Source organism: Pinus tabuliformis, chromosome 2_2, assembly GCF_031772625.1.
Source record: "Pinus tabuliformis cultivar Carrire ecotype Pingquan chromosome 2_2, CPIR1, whole genome shotgun sequence".
NCBI classification, from domain to species: Eukaryota; Viridiplantae; Streptophyta; class Pinopsida; order Pinales; family Pinaceae; genus Pinus; species Pinus tabuliformis.
In genome coordinates this window covers 537,407,558-537,426,741 of record NC_142300.1, presented here as the reverse complement: position 1 = coordinate 537,426,741, position 19,184 = coordinate 537,407,558, and the positions used below count along the sequence as shown (strand labels likewise).

Here is a 19,184-nt window from a genome sequence, read left to right as displayed (position 1 = left end):
CCATTGTTACCTTGTAAAGCCCTTTGCTTCGGAGGAGCAGAGTAATCTCTATCTTCCATTCAAAGTAATTGAAAGGATTTAGAATGAGTTTTATGGGCTGAGAGAGATGATCCATTGTTGCTTTCTATGCCTCTTGATAATCTATACCTGAAAATAAAACCGTGTACAATCCACTAGATTCTAACTAGCTCTGATACCATGTAGAATTCCTACAGAAACTCCGATAGATCTGTTGGAAATACTGAGAGGGGGGGTGAATCAATATTTCTTTTTCCCACTATTTTTTTTACCAGTGAAAACATATATATTCAGAACACAAGATGAACAACAAGAATAAATGCTTTTATTAATATAAACTGTGCAGCAAAATAGATACAATATATAGATGGTTACAATCAGTTGCCAAGCTCCAACTTGGACTTTGGTGAGGCTCCAACCTCCAGAGCACCAACTCTATTTCGCCAAGACACCAATCTTGGACTTAGAAGCACAAACTCCCAAGGACTTCAATCCTTCCTACTTCTGAGACATCAACCCCAAGGATTCCAATCCTACTTACTTCTAAGGCACCAGCCCAAGAACTCCAATCCTTCTCACTTCTGAGGCACCAGCCCCAAGGACTCCAATCCAATCTTGTCAAGACACTTTTGGTAATAATATTCTGCTCTTAGAACTCTTCTCTACTGAGTTCTGTCTGTTTACAGCTTCACTGTAGTCTCCATGCTACAGCATCAATGACAACCAGTCTTCTTATGAATGAGTCTTTACAACTCTGCACACTGCCCACACATAGTCTCCAATAGCCATTTTGCTCTCTGATAATGTCTTCACACAGCTTTAGTCAGTCTACTGTTAGCTGCACTAAACTCTGTATAAAGAACAATTTACTGTTCAAGCTTATGTTCTCATTGTCACAGTGAATGCTTCAGCATGACTATTTCTCTGCTGGCTGTTTTTCCCCTTTGACTGCATACTGTTCTATTGGTCCTTCATCCCTCTTTTTGTTCTGTTGCACCCTCTTTCTGTTCTATTGGACCCTCACACAGCCTCTATTTCCTCCAGCGTATTTTAGCAACTTTCAGCAGCTGCAACAGCCTTCACCAACGTTCACTAGCAACTTCATACAACGCTTAACCACCTCTACTGCTTCTGCTACCATACACTCTAGTTCTTCACAACACCAATAGCTACAACAACAACAGCGATAGCAGCAACAACAATAGCAGCAACAACAGCAACAACAATAGCAGCAACAACAACAATAGCAATAGCAGCAACATCAATAGCAGCAACAACAACAACAACAATAGCTCTCTGTTTTTACTGTTTTATACATTCTCATGCCTTTGTCTATTCGTTTCCACTTACTCAATGGCTCTTTGGCTTCCTCCTCACTCGCTTGAGCTTCGACTTCCTCAACACTCGCTCGACCTTCTAGCTTCCCTCCTCCATTCGCTTCAGCTTCCTCATGTTTACGATGTGCTGAAAATATAATGTCGTCATGGAGGTGTTTCAACAACACCAAAATATAATGTCGTCACGGAGGTGTTTCAGCAACGCCAAAATTGGTGTATCAGCAACTTTTTTACAAGTACCGGTGTTTCAGCAACGGAGAAATTGGTGTTTTAGCAACTTTTCTCCAACTTTTCAAATTGTGCCCGCCGATAGTGTTAAAGCATATGTATATGGGTTTTCTCCTCTGATAATGTATTCTACTCATACAATATAAACTCTGCCTTTTTCACTCCGTCAGTGTATTTTCATATGAGTCTAAGTCTTTCGCCTTCGATAGCTTTGTTTGCGTTAAATGCATATACAGGTCTTTGCCGTCATATGCATGTTTATGCCGTGGATAGTGTTACAACACTCCGTGTGCTCCACTTGGCTCCTCTTGTGTGCTCCACTTGGCTCCTCTTGGCTCCTCTTGTGTGCTCCTCTTGGCTCCTCTAGCTCTGTCTGCTTCCTCTATGGTTCCGGTGGTGGTGCTTCGTGCTCTGTTAGCTCCTCTCGTCTCCATCTGCTCCTCTGGTGGCTCTATCTACTCCTATTTTCTCTGATGGCTCTCTACGTCCTTTGTTTGCTGTTAAACGCATCCATTGATCCTCCGATGGCTCCTGATGACTCTGATATGCCTCCTTGCTATATGGTTCCTCCTGCAGCTCCTCTTAGTCCGAGACCTCCTTGCATATATGAATGCCTCTCTTGCTCTGATATCCTGTAATATGCTTTGATATGCCTCCTTAGGTAACTCCTCTTTGCTTATGGCTTGGCTATCCTGATGGCCTTGCTCCTGTCTCTTCATGAATTTGCTCTGCATCCCCTTGGATTCATGTCATCCTCTAGTATCCAAAATATTTCCATATTGGCGTCAATGAAAACCTAGGCCAACAATCTCCCCCTTTGTTATTGATGGCAATATTCTTCTGCTCTCTCCCCCTTTGACATCAATGGCAAAGGAGTGCTCTGGGACTCCCCCTATCAAACTGCTTCTGTTCTTCCTGAATGGTAGATCTTCATGGGTCTGTGACTCCCCCTGTCATAGTGCTCTTCTTCTTTTTACTCAAGATAGAAGGATTGATATTTTATCATCAATTTGCACATTATTCCCTCTTCATGTCTCAGAACTGCTTTATCATGGCTTCAACAATGCTTAAGAATGCTCTACTTTAATGCTTTCATTTAGATTGCAAACGGCCATACGCCAAGTGTCCAAGTCCAAGCTTTTTATGCTTCAATCCATATTGTTGTCTTCATAAGCAGAATTGAGAGACCTTCATAGTCTGAATCAAGAGAGACTGCCGCTATGATTGTCTTTCATCCTGTCTTTCTTCAGATCTAAATTTATTTGTGTCTCTGTGCTTCTTCTTAACTCACTACCATCCTTTCCTTGTGTTTTTGTACATAAATCAGCTAGTTATTTCCTCTTAGCAGATTTAGATATCCAATATGTGATTGTCTTTTAAATACAATTTCAGATCTGCATCTTTTTGCAATGCTTTAGTTTGTTATATGCTGCCAGCTGCTCTTACTTCAAACTCCATTCCATATATATCTGTTTGTTTAAGACTACCTCTATCAGTGTCCAAAATTTCTCTGGTCTCACATTAAATTCCCGAGTCAATACATTCAACATTTGTAATATCAACACCATAATTATTTGCCCTATTACAAAATCATGTTCTTCAATGGAGTATTCCTGAGAAATGATCTTTATCAAGGAATGATTGTTAATATAGTTCAACAAGGATTGCATAAGGACCCTTTCACTAATAGCTTCAGCGATAATGAACAAGAATTACAGGCTCCCCCTAACTGTATGCATCATCTCTTTTTGGCAGAGTCTTCTCATAAAATGCTTAGATTGTCAAAATTTAGGCCAATGACATATGTTGTTGGCTGGAGAGCTCAAGGGACTTTTAGATTGTGTTTCTTTCCTTCTCCATACTTGTGTAACTTTCTTCTTTTGCATGGTTCTAGCTCGTGTAAGAGCCCATGTTAAGTTACAATCACGTGCCATATGACCAATGTTATGACACTTGAAGCATTCTACATTGTTCATGAATAAGAATTCATGATTTCTTCCTGCAAAATTGTTTCTTGTAGATTGTTGGGGACTATAATATCTATCTCTATAGAGTGGTTGGGCACCATAACATTTATCTTTATGATACGCTTTACAGTCTTTTTCCATGTGACCAAAGTTTGAACAAGAATAACAATAACCAGAAAATGAACTTTGGTACCTGGGAGATGGAGGTTTCCTTGATGTACTTCTTAAGCCTTTATGCCTTGAGATCCTTTGATGATAACCATTGCCTCTCGCATCTTTGACATCATCTACTTTTCTTCTTGGAGTTGGATTTCTTCTTGGAGGAGGATTTGTTCTATTGTAGCCTTGATTTTTCTCCTTGCCTTTGCTGGAGCTGGGAGCATCACCACTTCTGTCTGGCTTCTTCACATCTCTTTTGTTTAAAGCATTTTCATTCTTGTTTGAGGATTCACCTACATATCTGAGACCTGATTTATCAGATGGACATCTATGATAGCTGAGCATGTCATCCAAGGCTTGAGAGCTCTTCAAGATTTTGTTCATCCCTGCAACCTTTGTTTTGAGGAAGACAACCTCTTCTTCCAATCTTTCACACTCAATATTCTTCTTAGCAAGTTTTTCCTCAGTTTCTTCCTTGATACGAGTAGCTTCATCTGCTTCTATTTTAAGGGAGATGATATCTGATTTCATTTTGAAGATTTCTTCATTCTTTGCTTGACTACTCTCCATTCTCTTCTCAGCTCCTTGTGCCTGTTTCCTGGCTTCTTGTAATTGAGACTTAAGGGAGGAGACCTCTACCTTGTACTGACCAATCTCTTCTTCAAGTTTGCTCAAGCTCTTGTGCCTTTGTTCAAGTTGGCTTGACAAGATATCTTCCTGCTTCTTTGCTTTGTCCAATTGATTTGTCATGGATATGACTTCTTCATGATGCTTTCTTTTGCTTTGATGATATTCCTTCTTAAGCTTGGCAAGCTCTTCATCCATTTCTTGTACTTGAAGCTTGATGATGTCAACTTTATTTCTTGTTTGATCTTGGTTACCAACTAGTGCTCTCTTCTTAAGTTCCTCATTTTCCTCTTTCAAATTATTAATTTCTTCCATGGAAATCATAAGTTTAGCAAGGAGTTCTTCTCCAAAATCTTTTTCATTCTCTTCATCTTCTAAGTCTGTTTTAGCCTTGATGTCATCATTCTCATTTTCAGCTTCTATGACGGGTTCAGGATCTCCTTCTTGATTGATGGTCATGGTCAGTGCTCCTTTTGAGTGAAGATCATGAAGTTTGTCCCATATATCCTTTGCTGATGAATATTTTCCTAGATTGTTCTTTACAGAATCAGGTAGCCCATTCAAGATTACCTTTGCTGCTTTTGCATTGTACTCCTTGGATTCTCTATCCATCCTGCTATCATCAATCACTGATTTCCAGATTTCAATCCCTTGAGTCTGTAAAAAATTCCTCATTCTTGCTTCCCATATATTAAAGTTCCCATTGAGCCTTGGAGCTTCATCAAATTGATTGTCTTCTATTTTAGTAGTAGAGGGAGACACATCCTTAGGAGGATTGGAGACTTTCTTCCTTGACCTCACCATTTGTGTTCTAAATGTCGACCTTCAAGCTGTTAAGCTTTGAATGAAGGTACCTGCTCTGATACCAATTGTTGGAAATACTGAGGGGGGGGGGGTGAATCAGTATTTCTTTTTCCCACTATTTTTTTTACCAGTTAAAACATATATATTCAGAACACAAGATGAACAACAAGAATAAATGCTTTTATTAATATAAACTGTGCAGCAAAATAAATACAATATATAGATGGTTACAATCAGTTGCCAAGCTCCAACTTGGACTTTGGTGAGGCTCCAAACTCTAGAGCACCAACTCTATTTCGCCAAGACACCAATCTTGGACTTAGAAGCACAAACTCCCAAGGACTTCAACCCTTCCTACTTCTGAGACATCAACCCCAAGGATTCCAATCCTACTTACTTCTAAGGCACCAGCCCAAGAACTCCAATCCTTCTCACTTCTGAGGCACCAGCCCCAAGGACTCCAATCTAATCTTGTCAAGACACTTTTGGTAATAATATTCTGCTCTAAGAACTCTTCTCTACTAAGTTCTGTCTATTTACAGCTTCACTGTAGTCTCCATGCTACAACATCAATGACAACCAGTCTTCTTATGAATGAGCCTTTACAACTCTGCACACTGCCCACACGTAGTCTCCAATAGCCATTTTGCTCTCTGATAATGTCTTCACACAGCTTTAGTCAGTCTACTGTTAGCTGCACTAAACTCTGTATAAATAACAATTTACTGTTCAAACTTATGTTCTCATTGTCATAGTGAATGCTTCAGCATGACTGTTCTCTGCTGGCTGTTTTTCCCCTTTGACTTCCTACTGTTCTGTTGGTCCTTCATCCCTCTTTTTGTTCTGCTGCACCCTCTTTCTGTTTTGTTGGACCCTCACACAACCTCTATTTCCTCTAGCGTATTTCAACAACTTTCAGCAGCTGCAGCAGCCTTCACCAACGTTCACCAGCAACTTCATACAACGCTTAACCACCTCTGCTGCTTCTGCTACCATACATTCTGGTTCTTCACAACTCCAACAGCTACAACAACAACAACAATAGCAACAACAATAGCAGCAACAACAACAACAACAATAACAACAACATCAACAACAACAATAGCAGCAGCAACAACAACAACAATAGCAGCAACAGCAGCAACAACAATATCAACAATAGCAACAATAGCAACAGCTCTCTGTTTTTACTGTTTTATACATTCTCATGCCTTTTTCTATTCATTTCCGCTTACTCAATGTCTCTTTGGCTTCCTCCTCTCTCACTTGAGCTTCGGCTTCCTCAACACTCACTCGACCTTTTGGCTTCCCTCCTCCATTCGCTTCAGCTTCCTCATGTTTACGATGTGCTGAAAATATAATGTCGTCACGGAGGTGTTTCAGCAACGCCGAAATATAATGTCGTCGCGGAGGTGTTTCAGCAACGCCGAAATTGGTGTTTCAGCAACGCTGAAACTAGTGTATCGACAACTTTTTTACAAGTACCGGTGTTTCAGCAATAGAGAAATTGGTGTTTTAGCAACTTTTCTCCAACTTTTTAATATGTGCCCGCCGATAGTGTTAAAGCATATGTATATGGGTTTTCTCCTTCGATAATGTATTCTGCTCATACAATATAAACTCTGCCTTTTTCACTCCGTCAGTGTATTTGCATTTGAGTCTAAGTCTTTCACCTTCGATAGCTTTGTTTGCGTTAAATGCATATACAGGTCTTTGCCGCCATATGCATGTTTATGCCGTGGATAGTGTTACAGCACTCTGTGTGCTCCACTTGGCTCCTCTAGCTCTGTCTGCTTCCTCTATGGCTCCGATGGTGGTGCTTCGTGCTCTGTTAGCTCCTCTCGTCTCCATCTGCTCCTCTGGTGGCTCTGTCTACTCCTGTTTGCTCTGATGGCTCTCTGCATCCTCTGTTTGCTGTTAAATGCATCCATTGCTCCTCCGATGGCTCCTGATGACTCTGATATGCCTCCTTGCTATATGGTTCCTCCTGCAGCTCCTCTTAGTCCAAGACCTCCTTGCATATATGAATGCCTCTCTTGCTCTGATATCCTGTAATATGCTTTGATATGCCTCCTTAGGTAACTCCTCTTTGCTTATGGCTTGGCTATCCTGATGGCCTTGCTCCTGTCTCTTCATGAATCTGCTCTGCATCCCCTTGGCTTCATGTCATCCTCTAGTATCCAGAATATTGCCATATTGGCATCAATGACAACCTAGGTCAACAAGATCTAGAATTCTAGTTAAATTAAACACAAGTAAGCTGATATTCGAGAGAGGAGAGAAAGAATTTGCTCCATAAAATCAATGTATTAAATTAATGAAAAATTTTAATACATGAGAAACCAAACCTCTAATCCCAAAGGGAGGTGGTTATATAGGAATTGCCGAATCTAGAAAACGAGGAAAAAACTAGTAAAAAACTAGAAAAGGCCAAGAAAAGCTAAAGGGAGGCATAAAATAGCAACAATAACCCAAGACAACCTATGCCAACTATTAGCCACGAGGAAATCATGAGGGGCACATTTCCCAAGGAAGGCAACTTTAAAACATGCTAAAATGGTCCGGGGGACCAAATCCCTTGATTTAAGGGGGAATATTTATGTGGGGCGCCAATCCTCAAATAACTCAAGTGGATGAAGTGTGGTTAGGTGTGAACATTCACTTAGATGTATAAATGGTTTAGGAAAGTGTTTGGACCAATATTTCCATAATATTAAGCCTTTAAAGGCAAAAAACAAGGGAAAGTTGGTCCATCGAGCTAGTTTACCAAAAACCAAGTGTGAACATGATTTTTAGTGCACGTGGCTAAGTCAAGGATACTTAGGCTAAAAAATAAATGTAGATGTTAGGATTATATTCCAAAAATCTCTGCTCATAACTCTCGTACAATAACAACCAATTTTTTTTTTTTTTTATAGGTTCCTCGAGAATTACCTTCACATTTCTCCCCAGAAGTATTTTTATGTTTTTGGTCCCATCTAATAATTGTATAAATATAGGATAACTGCCTATTTAACTATATAAAGATTATAATTCAGTAATGATTTCAATGTCATATTTCTCTAATGGTTGAATTGTGATTTATATGCACTTCTTAGTATCTTATGTGTTATCTTTATAACCCGCACCATACACTACCTACTCAATCAATGCCTAAATTATACAAGGCACAATTCCCATGTCCTCTCAATAACTCCTATATTGTTCTTGCTACCCAACCAGTGCATAAGTTCCTCTTGTCCACTTGATGTCGTATTAAATTTTCACTCACCCTTACCTTTGGTGTAGGGATTGTACATCTCAGAACATCGTTGGGTAAAACTCTACCTTATGGTTACAAGCAAGCCTCTTTATCACTTTTGATTGTAAGGGTATAGCTCCTCATATTTATGTCACACTACGTGCACACATTGGTAAGCACGTGCCTTACTTATCACTGATCACACATAACCGTCATCTATAAACCATCATTCTACTATAAGGTTTTATGGTTGGATGTTGACTTTGGGTTGCTTATTTCCCTAACATAAAAATCCATAAACCTTTATAAAGTATATCACTTTCTTTAGCTATGCATGTACCTTCCCCATTGTGCTAAAAAAGTGGCACTCAAGGTCTTAATGTGTATTGATGAGATCTAAATCAATTCTTGATCTCCATTAATTGTCTTGGGCCCGGTGTAATACTCGACTAGTGGCATGGTGTGATGTTTTGTATATGTCGTGGATGCACCTATTTCGGTGTTGGATTCCACCTTGCATAGAGGTAATGTTTTTAAATTATGGTTTGGCCTTTCACTAATGTTCCAGGTGTTCTCGTCATATGAGTTACAAAACCTTACTAATTCCATGCATATTTCTCTGATGTTGTTTGACACACTCCACCTTGAATTTTGATGGTCCACTCCACGATTCCCACACTCACCGACTTCACATGGGTGTAGGAGGTCACTTGTCATTTCCAACAGTGGTCAAGCATGTTGGATAATCAAAGCTGAGAAATGTTGGCTTAATCCTACCCATCCATACAATGAATTTGTGAACATTGTGTCACCTTCCCGTGCCACCTTCCTTGTCTGGTATCTTTGTAACTCAATTACGCCCATGGAGACATGGCCTCCTGGAGACATACTGCGATGATGGAGGAGGTGAAACTTTTTCTTCTCCTTCATTCAACGTCCTTCTCTCCTTACTAGGCATAGATTCTCAGGGTATAGTCGGGGCTTGCACCTTCTGAGGAATCTCTAAAAATTGTCATTCATTTTCCTTAAGACACTTTGCTTCTTACCTATATTCTGGTTCATTTTCTTTTCATCATATGCAACACTCTATTCTCACCAGTCATTGGTGGCCTAGTTCTTTATTCATTCATCTTACATGAAATCTATGGTTTTTTCCATGTAATTGTTTTTTTTTCCCACTATGAGAAAGTCACTTTATCCTTTTACTTTCTCATCTTCCCCTGACCCCTATTCGGCTGAATTACCAAGATTTATTTATTTTTTCCCTTGAATTCATCTCTTTACAAGATTTCTTCAACTATGAATAGATTGAGAAGAAATTCTATATCCACTCGTTGAACCCCTCATGAGCTTCCTCTCAGCACCGCTAATCTCTCGGGTAATAAGTACATAGGGGTTTTGATGGTAGCTTAAGGGATGATTCACCCATTACGATGGGGCATTTCTCATACGATTATTTTCCAGCATTTGACACTGTTATTTCTTGTTTTATAAGGAATCTAACCTATCGGGTTTTATTGTTGCGTAGATTAGACGAACCACACTTGGTCTCTCTCATTGTTCAACTGAACGTTGCGTTCGGCCTACTCTGCAATGATCTCTTCAGCATCGCTTCTTAGGTGAAAGTCTTTTTTTTTTAAGTGTGTTTGGAAACTAACATGTCATCCTTTTGTTTGTTTACATTCTTCTAATTTCTCTCGTTGGGTTTCTCGCTTTGTCAATTTTGGCTTGCAGGTGCAGAGAAAACCCAATCTCCCCAAGGGCCAGGTATAATCTATCTCTCTCTATTTTTTTTATTTTTTTTTCACCTTCTCGATTTATGTTCTTCCTTCAAAACCCCATTTCCAATCTCATACATCTACCATTTATGCTATGCAGGTACCATAGTCGTACTCCCTTCGCTTCTATCATTTGAGATCCAACCTCATTTTCAACATTGTTTAAAAATGTTTCTCCTATGTTCCAGGTGGGTACTTCAGCATATCCCCACAAGGGCTATCCTCGTTTTTGTGCTACTATGAGTAAGATAGAAAGTCGGAATGGAATGACGCACGTAATGGGGATTTCCGGTTAAAATTGATGACAAGGTTTTTTGCCTTTGTGAAGTATTTTGTGCAAAGATTTAAAAATTGGGTATCTTGATTTGCATACAGAGCGGGCAACCTCGATTTGCAACTAGTTTTGGTTTTAGCTATTTCTGCTAGAAATTTTGATTAATATTATTTGTAATGTAGCCCTCCTAGTGACCCACTATGGTATAATTATCTACTATTTATTTACTTGGGTTATTCTATCCTTTAGTCTGTAATCCTGCCTCATGGACCTGTTGTCCTCTTTTATCCATAATAAATTATTTTTTACATTTACTTGCATATGGCTAATTCTCATTCTCACTCATTCTAGTTCAGCATTCAGTTTCCTTTAGCCCGTCATGATGAGGTTCAATCATCTTGGTATATTTGTAGTTAAAACTAGTGCTTCAATTTGTGTATGTATTATTTTCTTCCTGTAAGTTTTCCTAGTACACAAGTGTAATGTAAATAGAACAACATGGATATCTATGCTGAATACGCTTTTAGTCTATCCTTCCCTGACAAGGACGCATCAATTCTGAAAAATTGAAAGGTGGTGACTGTATAGTTTCTGCAGTGGGTTGTCGTTACAGTTTGTGTTATACTTTGGTCCTTCTGACTTACGAAGGATCTTACTACTACCTATATATTTTATGTTATTTTAGTCTCTAATTATACTAGAGTAACTGATTTCTGCCTATTCATACATGTTTACCATCCCATTATGATACAGTAAATCTCCCAGGTTCCCAACTGGATGGAGAGTTGACTTTTATTAGTTGATTACAAATGTGATGGTGTATTTCTTATTTATCAAGGATCGTAACACAAACACTTTGGTGATTTTGACTTAGAGGATTACTCCTAAGTTATCCTTTAATTTGGTTTCACAGCTTCGGCATGTTATCCAGTGAACTGTTACAGGTACATGTACAGGTGTAGGTACAAGTGCACAAGATGTGTACTATCATCTCACAACAGATGGCTTGATCAGATTTAGGGACAAGATATATGTCCCAGATGACAACGAGCTCAAGAATCTTATATTGAGATAGTTTCATGTGGAACTGTATTCAAGTCGCTCGGGATATCAGAAGACATTGAAAACGGTGAAGAAGTTCTACTACTAGTCGAACTTGAAGAAAGAAGTGGTAGATTTTGTAGTGAGATGCTTGAATTATCAATAGGTAAAGGAAAAGTGTAAGCATCCAGGTGGATTACTAGAGCTGATCTCGATTCCATAGTGGAAATGGGAGGATATTTCTATGGAATTCATCACAGGTTTGTTGAGAACATCTAGACAACATGATTCCATCATGGTTGTGGTGGATAGGTTGACTAAGGTAACACACTTCATTCCAATGAAATCCTATTTAGCTAGTGATGTAGCACAGGTTTTCATCAGAGATGTAGTGAGGTTGCATGGTGTCCTGAAGAATATTGTGTCAGATAGGGATGCTAAGTTTACTTCAAGGTTCTGAAAAGAGTTATTTGCAATTTTGGGTAGATATTTGGCCTTCAGCACAACTTACTATCCACAGATAGATGGACAGAAAGAGAGGGTCAATAGGATACTGGAGGATATGTTGAGCATTTTTGTGATGCATCAGCAGGGAAAATAGGAAGAGTACCTTCCACTAGTTGAGTTCGCTTACAACAATGGGTAGCAGGACTCACTGAGGATGAGTCTGTTTGAGGCACTCTATGGTAGGATTTGTAATACTCCTATTAGTTGGAATGATCCAGGTAACTGGGTATTAATAGGACCAGATATGTTGGTAGAGATGGAATAGGAAACACAGGTAATCAAGAAGAATATAAATTCACCATAGGATAGATAGAAAATTTATGCAGATTGGAACAAGTTGTTTAAGGAGTTTCAGGTTGGGTAACAAGTGTACTTTCACATCAAGCCCAAGAAGATCTCCTTGAGGATTGGATCATGTGCCAAGCTAGCACCTCAATTTTGTGGACCTTTCAAGATTCTTGAAAGGATTGGACTAGTATCTTATCGAATTGCACTGCCTCTAACTGTGAAAGTCGGTGATGTTTTCCATGTGTCATTGCTTAGGAAGTATGTTAAATATGTTGATCATGTTATTGACTGGTTTGTATTGCAGGTGGATCTAGAAGGTGAATTCCAGCCGGAACCTCAATCCATTTTGCAGAGAAATATGCTCATGCTCTAGAACTGAGCAATCAAGAATGTTAAAGTGCAATGGAAGCACTTTGGGTCTGATGATGCTACATGGGAGACAACGGATAAGATGTGGGGTATGTATCCTTCTCTATCAGTTGTTGAGTGAATGTTTTGGTATATGTGTTGGTACAATGTTTTAGTTTATGTACATATGGATGTAAATACTGCCATGAGTTGTGTTATAAAGCTCTAATAAACGGTATGGGTGTCATGCCATTATGGTAGTCATGTTGTTAAGTTGACATGTTGGTTTGCTTCTCAACAAGTTGATCATTGTAAATATTGCAATGAGATAAGTTATAAAGATCCATGGGAAATATGTTTTTCTAGTTGTAGGTGTCATTGAACAATGAGGACGGTGTTCCCCCAAGGGGGAGGGTTCTGTAAGTCCCTGGGAAAAAATTCATGTAATAAAAGTTAATAAAGGCAAAATAATAACCACGGTCATGGGACATGTATTCCAAGTTGAGTGTTGAGAAAAACATCCTAGTGTGGGTGTTCATTTCATTTATTATGGTTATGGAAATTGGAAAAGGCAATGGAAATGGATTTGGAAAGGCACAGTGGTATTTATTGGAATTTATTTATGAAAATAATCGAAAATAGGAGAAAAGGATGGTGAAAGGTCATAAGTTTCATGTGAGGAGGAAAATGAAGGAAAATAATGGAAAATGAAGAAATTAGAGGCCTCATTAATAAAAAGGTTTTTGAGGATCAGTTCACAGACTTTTGTTAGTTTAGTTTTGGAGCTCTCATTTTATTCCCTCTCTCTCTCATACTCTTAGATACTTAGAGTTTTCTTAGAGAACTCTTGGATGAGTGTGGCATACTTGGGATTTGGAGTAGGGAGGCGAAGGAAGAGTAGGAAAGCGTAAGAGGACATCAGGATCAACAACTACATAGGGTTTTTCTTACAGGTACCGAGTTTCATGTATGATTTCCTTACTAGTTTTTTAATGCATGGCATATGCATGTGGTTTCTTGGTCATGATTTGTCATTGGCATGGAGGTTTTCCTAGATTGACATTGGTTTTCCTTAGCCTTTCCATTTCTTGGATAGCCATGGTGTCATGGGAGTCTTTACCTTTTGATTTCTGGTTGGTTCCCATGTTCCTTTAGTTGTGGGTTGAGTTATTAGTACCTGGAGCCTTGGCTGGACAAATGTTTTGGAGCCCTGTAATAGCCTAGGTTGAGTTATTAGTCCTGGAGCCATGGTTGGAAAAATTCTTTGTAGCCCATGGTGGGTTGAGTTACTAGTCTTGAAGCCTTGGTTGTGAAAAAAGCTCTAGAGCCTTGCAACAGTTGTGGGTTCAGTTACTAGTCCTGGAGCCTTTGTTGGAAAAAACGCTCTGGATCCCTATACATCTTGGGTAGAGACCAATTCAGTGATGGTTAGTGATGTTTGACTATGAGGTAGAACCATTGATTGAGGGGTTGAGGTGGTTTGGCCTATGGAGGCCTTGGTTTGGTTTTGATGGATTTTTTCTATGAGATCCCACATTCATAGTTAGAATATGGCACGGGGGAGATTCACTTAAGAGAGATTTGGTCAATCCAATATATGGTTGAGTGGAACGTGGAAGTACCGAATCTGGTTGGCTTTTGAATTCATTATTAATAGGTCCTTCTACTTGGTATTATATGGGTAAATATACTTGTTTATATGTGCTTTATATGGATGTTATATCCTTTATATTTCTATTGATTATATGTTGGTTATGAGTGAGTTTTATGACAATGATAATTTATGGATCTCATCATGTTTTGGTTAATCATTGAAAGCACAATGAATATATGGCTTAATAGATTGTAATGGGGTTATTGTGATGATGCATTAATGCTTATTAATGATTCTCAGATAAGTATGAGACCCTTATGCTCATATCTATTGTTTAAACTTGTAGAATGCATATTTGTGACATGTTTGATGAGATGTTTGTCATGGCTAGTAGTGGTCTAGTCAAGTCCTTGTTCAAGTATTTGCATATGTATCATTGTTTCGATATTATTTTTCATCTCTGGAAGTTCCACGGAGTTATGGGCAGTGGCGTAAGTCTTGGCCCTAAAAAGGTGGCACAGAACCCAGAGTCACTGGCACAGAACTACCTGGAAAAGTCCCCAGTTGTATACATGCCTTATTGTGGGAGCAACTGGAGGGTCCCAATCACATGCATGCCCATGTCAAGGGAGAGACTAAGGCTATAATGCAACAAAATTCCAGTTTGTCTCAGGGGTTAGCCACCTGGATGGGATGGATGGCTCTTGGGGGTTATGTTGCAGGTGTAGAAGGTCAGGTTGTCTATGTTCTATCAGTTCCATTTCCTTAATTGATACATAGGGAGTTGAATCATATCATAGTAACTCTTTGTCACATGTTTAACCTGATTGGTCGGTTACTTGGGTGGATGTGGGAGGAGGGTGTTACATTGTGGGCCATGACAGAGTGAGGGTTGATCTGAAAAAGATTCAAGCAATGCAAGATTGACCCCAACCAAAAACCTTGAAGCTTTTATGGGTATTCTTATGTCTCACAGGCTACTATTGCAAATTTGTCCGCAATTATGGATGCATTTCTAGGCCCCTCACTAATATTCTCAAGATAAATTCATTTCTCTATATTGACGCAGCTCAGTAGGCCATCTTGGCTCTCAAACAGGCCATGTGCTCCACTCCAATATTGGCCTTACTAGACTTCACCAAATCGTTTTTGATTGAATGTGATGCTTCATGTATGGGCATTGACGCGGTATTAATGCAGGAAGGTAGACCATTTTTTTTAACCAATAAACAACTGAGTGGCAAACATCTAGGTCAATCTACATATGAGACAGAAATTATGGCCATCTTACATGTAGTAGACACTTCGCGACCATACTTATTGGGACAACATTTACAAATCTGCATTGATTGTCATAGCCTAAAATATTTTCTAAAACAATGTTTATCATCACCACAACAAAATAAATGGCTTGCAAAAATTCTGGGATATGATTACGAGACAATTTACAATAAGGGGAATGACAATGTAGTGGTTGATGCCTTATCACACCAATTTAAGGATGAGGGAACCCTTTTATCACTCTCTAGCCATACCAGATTGGATTTAAGAAGCCACCATGAGTGGTTCTCCCACCCCTCTTTGTACGAGCTCCTTAATAACTTAAGAGAATATACTAATGCCTCACAATACTACTCTTGGAAAGATGAGGTTCTTTGCTACAAGGATCAGGTAGTGTTATCCCCAACCTCCACCCTCAAAACCGTAGCTTGGAAGAGTTGCACTCCTCTCTAATTGTTGGACCTTAAAGATTTTAAAATACTTATGCACAAGCATGCCACTCTTTCTTTTGGACCAACATGAAGAATGGAATTCTTACTTTTGTAGTTGAATGCCAATGCAACAAAGGGGAAACGATCAAGCTACCATGTGTTAAATAATCAAGGGAAAGAGTGTATATGATCAGGAGCTCCGTACCAAGTATTGTAAAATGCTCAAAATTTAAAGTACTTAGAACTGGTTCAAAGTTAAATGACTGGAAAGTGCTCGTCTTCCCGATTCCGGTGCCGCAAACGGTTCGAAAAACGGTCGCCGTATGAGGAAGTTATGGCAAAAAGAAGAATTTGTCCATAACATTAGAAATTTTAATTTTTCAAAAAAGAAATTTAAAAAGGAATATTCCACCTGGCACGAAATACGAGGCAACCACCAAACATTAAATGTAACTGCAGTTAATTTGGCTGAATTTTGGCAGGAGCGCCAAATTTGGCGGACTCGCCATAATTGGCGGAGCTATCTGGAGTTAACTAAAGTTAGCTAGAGTTTTTCTAGGGGCAAACTGGAGAAACTTTAAATGGCCATAACTTTGGCTAGGAAAGGGTTTTGGACGATTTTTTTTTTGATTTTGGGTCTCTTCGACCTTTTGAAGCCATTGGCACAGGTTTCACAGCCATCTGAGGTCATTTGTAGGTGTTTTAGCTTCGTGGAAGTTCCAGGAGCCACGAGGGCCAAATCAGTTTGGGAGCTGCATTGGGAATTGTGCAGCCAGTGAATGTGGAACGAAGGTCATTCCTGAAGTTTTCCAGCCTTCTAAATCCATTTTTGCAGCTCTTTTTTCCTTTTGAGGTATTCTTTTCACTGTTTAGCTTCAGGGAAGCTTTCAGGGCCACTAGGGCCATTTCAGTGTTGGAGCTGTTTGGGGGCTATATTCATCCATTTTCGGTGATTCAAAAGCCTATGTCTGCTATTTTCGACCTTCTGAGTCTAATGGCAGAGGTTTCAAAACCAATTGAGGTCATCTTCACCTCAAAATTCTCCATGCAAGTTTAAAGGGCCACCTGGGCCAATTGGGGAAAGTACTGTATAAGGTACAAAATTCACTGTTTAGTGTTTGGGAAAGAGTATGTTTGGCTAATTCCTATCTTCTGATTCTGTATTATAGTCAGATCTATCCTTTGAGACACCCATATTCTTGTATTAGCCTTTGTAGCAATTTTAATACAAGAGGACAAGCCTAGTTGGAGAGGTTTGGTCCAGCAGATGTAGCCCAGAGGGGGGGTGAACTGCTTTATCATTTTGATGTCTTTATTTTGCTGAAGATGATATGCTAAACAAAATTGATATAAAGTATTAAACAACAAATAAATATAACTTGCATACACACATAATCACTTATTCAGCTACAGAAAGTTACTTGTCTTATTCCGCAAGACCTTAACCTTCAAGTATGTGTATGTCAAAGACTTCTAAGTGTTTACTTTGTTATTTCTTTAGGCAGAGCCTGTAGAGGGCCAGGTAGCCTCTGGAACTCATCCTCTTTTTAGAGGTGACATGTCCGGTGAATGCCCCTACAGTCTATCTCTGTATAAGAAATAAGAAGTTTATACATTTTTAGAGGTCATTTGGAGTGTCTAGCTCACAGTTGAAATTATTGGAAATGGATACCTTGCACCCTTAAACAAGTACATTCCATTTTCAGATCAGTATATTAGGATTCTTCTAGACTTGATAACAGTCTGTGAAGTACTTTTACAATGAATCTTAGCTTGATCTTCTTCTTGTTATTAGTGTGTTTATTTACTTCATCAAACTGCTATCAAAACATAAGAAACAAGAACACAAAATGTTGGCTCTTTGCCAGGGCCAAAACCTCTCTCTCTTAGAGAGGAAAACCCTTTGGTAAGTTTCTCTTTTTGAAGCTTCTTATTGATCAATGCCAAACTCTAGACCCTTGACTAGAATGTCCTCCAAGCACAAGTCAAGTCCTTCCTCCTTTCTGCACTTTGTTACCCGACACTTAGTCTTCCTTCTTCTTTCACTTTTCTCCGTAGCACTTCGTCCTCCTTCTTCATTCTTTGACTAGAGATAGACCTTGCTTATGTGATTGCTAGATGAGATGATTCTCTTCTATACGTCGTGATGTAATTTAATTATGGAGACACCTTTCTCTTGATAAAACAAGATTCTTCGTTAGATGTATATGTAGACTGATGTGATTGTAAAATAGCCCTAGATTCCTGCATGTGTGGTAGATATCCTTGTGAATTAGGGTCCTTTCACCTTCGCTTGCGAGAGAGTCTTCTTCGCTTGAGTAGGAGGCCTTGTAGACCTAAGTTTCTAGCCCAAACAATGATGAATGTGTGACTGTGATATTGCTGCCGATATACACGCAAACTGCCCTCCTTTTCTTTAGACGTGTGCCTGTACTTTTCCCTAGAAACAGTCCCAAAACTTCATTTTTCTTCCTTCTTTCTTCGCTGCACTTGGAGACCCCTTAAATTTCATCCTTCTTCGTTTTCCTTGGCTTCTCTTGCTTGCTGATTTCAGAAGTGAGTGATTGTCGTTATGAGGGAGTGGACAACCTCTATATATAGAGGATTGTCCATCCTTTAGGTTGACTTATTGATTGTAGGCCAACTTGGTGTTTCTTCATCATTTTTGCTGCTAGGAGGATGTCATTGCATGGAGAGGACTTGATTTTGATTGGATATATTTCCTTTGACTCTTATACAATTTTATGCATAGTGTAACATGCCCTTAAGGGTTTTCAATAAATACATTGACTCTTTGACTTCATAGAAGCACTTAAATATGTGCTTGACCTACTTCAATGATCAAGAAAATCATTGATAAATATAACCAAAATAATAGTTATTTTTCTTGAATAAATACAAATATCGAAAATACATTTATGATTACCTAACCTAGTTACACTTTCTTCAACACTCCCTCTTAACTAGGGAGGTATTCTAAAATCATTACAAGGTGTTTGCCTATTTTTCAATCTTGAAGTATTCACATAAGAGAAACCAGGTTGGAAATCCATCTATTATAGCATCATAGTAATCAACATTGTCAATAGCAAGGCCTTGACTAACAACTATATCTCTCATTATATCAGAGCACAATGTTGGTGAGACCAATGACTTATAGACACCTTAGTCATTGTCTCTCAAGGTACATACCCACCCAAGTGTTCACTGAGTATGACATTTTAGGAATATTCTTGTCTTGGGTTCCTAGCCCTTAAAGAA

The 19,184-nt window shown here is 39.0% G+C and overlaps 1 long non-coding RNA gene across 6 annotated transcripts in view; it reads left to right on the top strand.

Moving 5' to 3' along the window:
* LOC149193725 (uncharacterized) overlaps positions 1-10,747 on the top strand; it is a 39,059-nt gene extending 28,312 nt beyond the window's left edge. For all 6 annotated transcript variants that reach the window (XR_016254989.1, XR_016254988.1, XR_016254985.1 and 3 more), the window contains 3 exons: positions 9,910-10,000; positions 10,116-10,148; positions 10,348-10,747. This is a non-coding gene — a long non-coding RNA (uncharacterized LOC149193725). The remainder of the gene's footprint in view (positions 1-9,909; positions 10,001-10,115; positions 10,149-10,347) is intronic.
* Positions 10,748-19,184: the final 8,437 nt, after the last annotated feature.